The sequence below is a fragment of the Anomaloglossus baeobatrachus genome, unplaced genomic scaffold (assembly GCF_048569485.1).
Source record: "Anomaloglossus baeobatrachus isolate aAnoBae1 unplaced genomic scaffold, aAnoBae1.hap1 Scaffold_177, whole genome shotgun sequence".
NCBI lineage: Eukaryota > Metazoa > Chordata > Amphibia > Anura > Aromobatidae > Anomaloglossus > Anomaloglossus baeobatrachus.
The window spans coordinates 295547-304112 of NW_027441947.1; the positions used below are offsets into that span (position 1 = coordinate 295547).

Sequence of the window (8566 nt, forward strand, 5' to 3'; positions counted from 1 at the left end):
AGGGTGAGTAACCCAGGCGTAGCCGTGATGCACAAAGTAGGGAACCAGGCTCCTTCAGGCTTACTTGTGAGGGTTGCTACTGACTCGCTTCCTAGCCCTCTATTGTTTGTGGTGACTCAGACATGAAGTCCTATGGGGTCATCCAGGGAAGTTGCTCTCTGCCTGTTCTCCCCTTTTTCGGCCCGTTTGCTTGTAGCCTGGACCAGGTCACTCCGGCTGCTTGCCTCCTGTGAACTATGGACCCTCTCATTGCTACGTGACTCCGGACTCTCTGGTGGTTTGGTGAGGAGCATGAAGTGGCCTCACCTGCAGGTTTAGCAGGCCTAATAAATAGGTTCCTGATCTGGGGACCTGTAACCCCGTGCAGGCAGAGTCTACTAGGCAGTCCCCTTACTCCACCACCTCTCAGCCCTTCCAGCCCTAGGTGGCTTTTCAGGCGGCACTACCAGGTAGCCCTTTCTCCTCCGTCAGTAACCACTGCGCCTGCGGTGTCTGACTAGTGACAGCCTGCAGGGTTCCTCCTTGCGACTGCTCTCCCTGAGCTCCACTTCAGACTGACTCACTACTCCTCTCCCCACTGTGCCTGTCTACGCAACTTAGAAACCAGGCTCTCTACCACACCCCTTGAGTGGAGATGAAGGCCGCGCCCCCTCCTGGATTCCCCAGGGGTCCCTTCAAAGGTCAATGTGGGAGACCTGCCTACTATGCGCCTGTGTAACCACGCCTTGGTCAGCCTTCTGGATTACCTGTCTTGTACTCACTCAGCATGAGTGCAGTACTCAGTGGTGCCTGACCAGGTCAGGGACGCCACACTTCACTACATCCTCAACCCGTAAAGGTTCCACAAGTTCATCTTTGATGATACCAGCCCATACCAGTACCCCACCTCCACCTTGCTGGCATCTGAGTCAGAGTGGAGCTCTCTGCCCTTTACTGATCAGCCTCTGTCCCATCCATCTGGCCCATCAAGAGTCACTCTCATTTCATCAGTCCATAAAACCTTTGAAAAATCAGTCTTAAGATATTTCTTGGCCCAGTCTTGACGTTTTATCTTATGATTCTTGTTCAAAGGTGGTTGTTTTTCAGCCTTCCTTACATGGACCATGTCCCTGAATATGGCACACCTTGTGCTTTTTGATACTCCAGTAACGTTGCAGCTTTGAAATATGGCCAAACTCGTGGCAAATGGCATCTTGGCAGCTTCACGCTTGATTTTCCTCAATTCATGGGCAGTTATTTTGCTCCTTTTTTGCCCAACACGCTTCTTGCGACCATGTTGGCTATTTGCCATGAAACGCTTGATTGTTCGTTGATCACGTTCAAAAGTTTGGAATTTTCAAGACTGCTGCATCGCTCTGCAAGACATCTCACAATTTTGGACTTTTCAGAGCCCGTCAAATCTCTCTTCTGACCCATTTTGTCAAAGGAAAGGAAGTTGCCTAATAATTAAGCATACCTTATGTCATTACACCACACCCCTCCTCATTACAGAGATGCACATCACCTGATTTACTTAATTGGTAGTTGGCTCTCAAGCCTATACAGCTTGGAGTAGGACAACATGTAAAAAAAGTATCATGTGATCAAAATACTCATTTGCCTAATAATTCTGCACACAGTGTAAATGTCCCATGTGTAACTCAGAAGCTGCAGATCTATTAATTTGTATTGCGACTGCTCGGAAAGTAGGAATTTCACTGCTCATGGAATGGTGTCTTCTCATAAAAGGGAAGGAAGACTGGACCTTTGTAACGACCCGATCAGCACATTCAGCAGCACAGAAGGGAGAGAAGGAAGATTCATCAATAAGATGCCAAGATTCTAGGAAGTCACCAATATCATAACCCTCCGCTTTCTCCTAGGGGTCCACCATACAGATTAGATTTTTCTTCCCATGATTTTTTAAGTTGTCTCCAAATTCTACGTACGCAGTCATTTGGCTTTGCAGATTGTAGATCTGAGCAGCTAAAGGTCAACGTTTCTAATTTCAAGGGATAGGGTGGATCCTACCTGTAAGATCTGGATAAAACAGATCTCACTCCAACAGAAGAGCGTCCAATGCCCAAAATAATGGGGACAGTTTTGGGTGGAGGAGCATGTGGTCGTCTAGCAGCAGAATGGTGACCATTTGATATGGCCGGACTACAACCCTGATAAAGCAGCCACAGCCGGTGACTGAGAAGAATCTGTGACTTCTCTGCATTTAGTGGTCACTACTCACCTGGGCGGTTATCTGTAGGAATCTCCTCTTTACTCCGCTCATCACCCCGCACATATGTCTCTGTTGTATTAATATGGGGCAGATCTTCCCCCTGAAACAAATATTGTAAAAGCACAGACAGATGGAGAAGTCCCATCTATGATCAGCTCTAATCCTGCCATCTCCACCGCTCTCATTACACAAGTATAACACATATAATACTGGAGGATAAAACAAGACTGAGCACAAGACCTTCACAGCCGTCTACACATCATAGGGGGATTTCATGGCTCCTTCTCTCCATCTACCTGATGATCCTGAGGAACATCGGGGTCTTCTTGTTTACAGTCCTGTGGGAGAAGAGGACGGGGACATCTCTCTGGTGTTGTCCTCTTACTGGATAGAGCTGGAGGAGACACATACAGGGACTGAATTCATTCCTTACATACAGATAATTATAGGCCGTGTGTATTTAGTCCTGTCTATTACCTGGTGATGTGAGGGGCTGGGGATCCTCCATCATGACGTCCTTGTACAGATCTTTGTGTCCTTCTAAATACTCCCACTCCTCCATGGAGAAATAGACGGTGACATCCTGACACCTTATAGGAACCTGACACATACAATGAATCTGTCACCCCCGATCCCTTCATAGCGTTACTGTATAATGTCCCAGCATTCCCAGCAGTGTCACCTCTCCAGTCAGCAGCTCAATCATCTTGTAGGTGAGTTCTAGGATCTTCTGGTCATTGATGTCCTCATGTATCGGGGGGTGAGGTGGAGGCCCCGTGATTGGGCTCAGGGGTCTTCCCCATCCCTCAGACACAGGGGCCTGACAGCGCTCAATAGAGGTCTTCTTCACTACTGTGTAATCCTGGTTATGGAGAGACACAGTAATAAATCTCACTCCAGACATTTCCAGAGTCCTCACCTCTCCAGTTCTGTCCATCTGTTATTCCCATAGATAAGAATGATGTAATGTGACGTCATCAGAATCTCTCACCTCTCCAGTAAGCCGGAAGAGGATCTCTAGGGTGAGGTGTAATATCCTCTCCGCCATCTTGTCCCTGTCCATATCCATCCTTCACGGGGCAATCAGGAGAATTCTCTTATATAGAAGATCTCCACTCAGAGGATCCGATATTGTAGGAACCTGAATGGGGATAAGATGACGATGTAACATCATAAAGAATCCGCTGTAATAATACAATTACTGGAGATAATAAGGGGAACATATAATGAGAGCATTCTGGGGGAACATTATTCTGTGTGAGGGCAGAAAGGGGCCGAGGACGGAGAGCAGAAAGGGCCCGAGGACGGAGGGCAGAAAGGGGCCTAGGACTTAGGGCAGAAAAGGGCCGAGGACTGAGGGCAGAAAGGGGCCGAGGACTGAGGGCAGAAAGGGGCTGAGGACTGAGGGCAGAAAGGGGCCGAGGGCAGAAAGGGGCGAGGACTGAGGGCAGAAAGGGGCCGAGGGCAGAAAGGGGCGAGGACTGAGGGCAGACGGGTTTCCTCACTTCTGGCCTCTCATAGTTGGGGCGTTTGTATCTATCAGAGGAAAAGGAACAAAAACCTCACGATTCATAGAAATCAGCGAGAGAAAAACTCCAAGAAAGTCTCAGAGCTGAAGGGGTTAATGCCGCCTGCCCCAGTAATGGGGAATCTCCACACACCTCCACCTGCAGAGCCGCACACTAGATATATGGCTGCTCTATGCTTACAGGACCTGTGATGATGTCACATGGAGGGGAGGAGTCAGGGGTCACATGGTCAGCTCCTCGGTGTAGTCCTATATTGGCGTGCACACACTGGATGACGCACGGTGTCAGTGGACGATTATAGTAAACCACTGTTGCGTATGTATGTGACCCCTGTTGCGTATGTATGTGACCCCTTCAAACTCATTTCAATCTTTGCTAAATTGAATTCTTTATTGATAAGTTCAGGGGAGGAGACGATTTGTTGAGCGACTTTAGAAGAAAAACATTTGGATCTGATCGGTCTTGATCACAATTCGCTGAAAATGTGTGTATGACGTATATGGAGCAGAGCCGCATGTGTACGATGTGTACGGGACAGTGCCATGTGTGTACAATGTCTACGTAGTGGAGCTGTGTATGTAACGGAGCCGTGTGTGCATGACATGTATATAGCAAAACCATGTGTGCACAACATATATGTAGCGGATACCCTCTTTTACCACTTTACTAATCCCCAAAACACCCATGCAGGTTCGACATAATACACCAAAGGTCCCATGAAGCTTCAAGCTCTGCTACATGTATTCAAAGCACGCGATCATGGCACATAACCACCCGCTGTGAGGTTCAGACAGAGACTGAGCTGCGATCAATGGTGACGTCACTCAGGTTAGCCGCGGCCACAGCTGGAGGGTCTCTACCTGCGACCGCAGGTGACTTGACCTCAGATGACTTTTGTGATCTCACCTGAGTTCATTCACTGCTCATCATGCGACTCACTCAGTTTCTGCCTGAACATCACAGTGTACATAGGAAATATTGTGGATAGAAGCGCAGAATAGGGTCTTACCAGGTAAGGTAACAGATAAGCCAAGGTAATTTAATTCACCTATAAGGGTTGTGCTAGTCACAACTCCTAAACGCACATAAAAGATGGCGACAGCCGCAGCCCTGGAAAGCGAATTCAGTGTAGCGTCCCACGCTGGACCAGGTCCGGGCCTTCTTTTCATAATGAACGGAATGTCCCTCAGCTTTTCGCTCACAACAGTCTTCGGGACACTCTGCTTTTCGGGCCTTTCCTCTCACCCAGACTTTCGTGGCTCTCTCCTCTGGCAGCTTTCCTCTCAGAGTTTTGTTTCCCTCTCTTGCCTAGAAAGTCCCGCTGCCCGGATCCACCTTTGGGGCTGCGGATTTTCCTTCTTGCCACACCCCACCTGGGGTTGACCGACAGTCATCAATGCTCCTGGGGGTGGGCCACACTTTTGCGCCATTGAGCTGTGACTCCGCCCACGCTGGGCCCGCCGCTCTTCCAAAGCGACCAGCACCATTTTAGTTCTTCTCATGCACACATGCCCAAGGGTTTTCTTTCTCTTTTTCTTCACTCTTACCGAGCAGGTCACGTTAAAGCATGGAAGTTGATCCTGCTGACTACGCCAAGATGTGAGAGGCACGGGGCAGGCCGTAGTAGTCGTGCTTGCAGGGGTCAGCCGGCCACAACGCAGCCGCTCGCTAAACCCTGCCTCCCCGCTGCCACATCACGTACAGGATCACTCCCAACTCGTCCACTCCACATTTCAGTCACTTTCAAAGGACATAAACAAGATGCCATAGCATTTGAATTCATCAACTTGTCTTTACTTCCTTTCTTCGTTTCAATTACAATTCCACTTCTTTCCTTCACAATATCTGTTAATGTCTGGGCTACACGGTCACCGTATTCAGACCCACGGGGGTTCCCTCCAGACTCCATCTCGTAAATGAATTTAGTGGCCGACCATCTTCCTTGCACCTGGGTTCTGTAAGATACCGCTAGGCCCCTCAGTTCCCCGTTTGACGTCACTTTTGCGTTGACCGGATCATATAGTCTCCTAAGGCATCCGTTCCCTCCCACAGGGATGCTTGCGCTAGGAATAGCTTATAGCATTTTAACTCCTCGATCACTGCCTAGGTCAATAACAAAGCGTGTCCTTCTGTTTGAGGGCGCCACTGACTTCGGTCTCACTGGGGACTTCGTAGGGAAATACGTTTCCAGGAACATGGCCAGCACCCCAACCACCGGACTATACCCCAAGCACAGGGGACGTGACTAGACCGTTCTCCAACTTGTCGGTCTCCCATGTATCCATAATCCAGGGTTCACTCTTAGTCAGAAATCATTCTCAATGTTGGCCTTATCTTTTCTACTTCTCCTTTGGGACTCACCTACCCCTTTCCCTCTAACTGCCCTCTTTATAGTGTCCTGTCCTCCTCCTCTATTAACCCGCTCTCCGCCAACCCAGGTGCCAAGCATACTGTATGATCCTTGGGCCAGACTGCCACCGGGTGGCGACCCACACACAGTACTATGCATTGAAATACAATATACTAAACCCCTCAGTGTGCCACAGTTCTGCAGGAGTGGCCTATCCCCGACTCCCTACAGGTGAATGAACTCAGGTGAGGTCACTGACGTCACCTGAGGTCAAGTTACCTGAAGTCACAGGTGGTGGACCGTGGGAACGTCCAGCTGTGGCCACGGCTAACGTAAGTGACATCACCATTGATCGCTGCTCAGTCTCAGCCTGAACCTCATACCGAATCAAAAAAGGTCTGTGGAGCCTCTGTTAGGAGTCTCAACACAGAAAAAATATTTTTTTAAAAAACATTTCTGTGTTGAGAATCCTAATAGAGGCTCCACGGACCTCTTTTTGATTTGCATACTTCCCAGGGGGCAATGCACCTAGGATTTCATTGTTTTGAGAGCCTTTGTGGGCTGCCGGCAGTGTTTTCTCTGGCTGGTCTCCCCGAGATCGGTGATTGTTTTGTCTTCTTCGTCTACTAGGCATTGCTCCTGTGACGCCCTGGACTAGCCAGATAGTCACAGGTAAATTTAAAGAAGTAGGGGGTGCACAGCCACTTGATAATTATAAATGGGAGTGCAGCCTCTTGTGTAGAAGGCAATTATCAATAAGGAAGAGAAAAGGCTACACAAATTCATAGGCGCACATCCGAATTATGTGAAAAAAATATATCAATTTTATTGAATCCATGAAAACACCAACAATTTAAAATCATTTAAAACCACACATAAATACACAAAAACAACATCCATATAATATAATCATGGCTTAGTTGACCAGGGACCAATATATAAGGTAAATATGGTTGGGGTAAATAATTAATACAATAATCACAGGTAGTTGATAATAACCAAATATATAATGATTAGCAAGATATAACCCAAAAGCACCGTAAATGCGAATTGTTTTATATTAACATCCAAAATCAAGTATCCATACATATATAGATGTACCTGGTTAAATAATAGATTTTCCAATTCAAGATAGAAAAATCAACCTCAACAATAATTAATACTGTAATTTTTCATGAAAACCCTAAACCCATAATGATATAATCAAGCCCAATAAGGCATAATACACAATACACATAACCCTTATCCGGGTATCCTAGCAATCAGCTTATCAGTGAGAAAATATAGGAAAAGGTACCCCTGATGAAGCTGCTAGACAGCGTAACGCGTGGGGCTTCCTACAACCTCCTTTATTGAGACACATTTTCCCTCCCTCCATGGCAGTATTTTTCTCCCTTTCCACCATTTAAATCCGGTCCACATATGGTACTTGCCTTACAGCTGTCCACCGCTGAGAAACCGGGCCCGGTTGGTAAATATGTGTGCACTAGGTGGATAGGGGAATTATACTATACCTTGCTGAGTATTTCTTAGCCTCTTAATCCTTTCCTATATTTTCTCACTGATAAGCTGATTGCTAGGATACCTGGATAAGGGTTATGTGTATTGTGTATTATGCCTTATTGGGCTTGATTATATCATTATGGGATTAGGGTTTTCATGAAAAATTACAGTATTAATTATTGTTGAGGTTGATTTTTCTATCTTGTTTGTTTTAATGTTTTGTTTATTGAACCAATATTAACAAAATGTAAGCACATAACAAAGAGCATAGACATCACTAGCATCACAGTTAAACTAGATTGCATTAAATCGCATTAGACCGCCTTCCAGGTGCAATGTCGTCTGTGGGATAGAATCTCAGATCGATTAGAAGTCATTATATCAGGCGAGTATTGGAGGGCGAGCCAGTCCATGCCTTGCTCTCATAACATTATAAAAAGGAGGAACAGGTTTATCCTTTTTCTTATTGAAAGGAGAAAAAGTAAAGGAGAAAACACATAGAGGAAACAAGAAAATAGAAAAAGGGGGGGGGGAATCGCTGAGGATTCTGAAAAAAGCCTCTCAGCCCCTACAGCTCAGTTTTAGGAAGGAAGATAGAGGGTCTAAGAGATTTGAGAAAGGGAGAATAGATAGGGGGGGAATGGGGTAGGAAGAGGGTGTTGGTCTAGGGTCCATTCATCATATGTCTATAGTAGTCAGAACTAGGTTATCAGCTCACTCGGTCCCCTAATGGGGGGGAGGAGACAACCTGGGTTTCTTTATGGCGTCTCCTGCGCAACCGCCATCAAAAAAGAAGGTTTGGATTTGTAGTCCTTCCAAACTTGCCCAAAGAAGAACAATTGTTGTCGTGAGAGGGCAGAGAGCTCCTCCGCGTAGTATAATTGGTCAATTTTCTGTAACAGCTGTGAGATGGTGGGTGTCAAAGTCGTGCGCCACAACTGAGCAATCAGCAGTTTGCAGGCTGAGCTCACA

General features: G+C 46.9%; 1 long non-coding RNA gene across 1 annotated transcript; it reads right to left on the minus strand.

Annotated features, from left to right (window-relative positions):
• Positions 1-2252: 2252 nt before the first annotated feature.
• On the minus strand, positions 2253-2750 carry LOC142260756 (uncharacterized). The gene is made up of 3 exons (XR_012728691.1): positions 2690-2750; positions 2509-2606; positions 2253-2312 (listed from the first exon to the last, which is right to left on the minus strand). It is a non-coding gene; the product is annotated as an uncharacterized LOC142260756 (long non-coding RNA).
• Positions 2751-8566: the final 5816 nt, after the last annotated feature.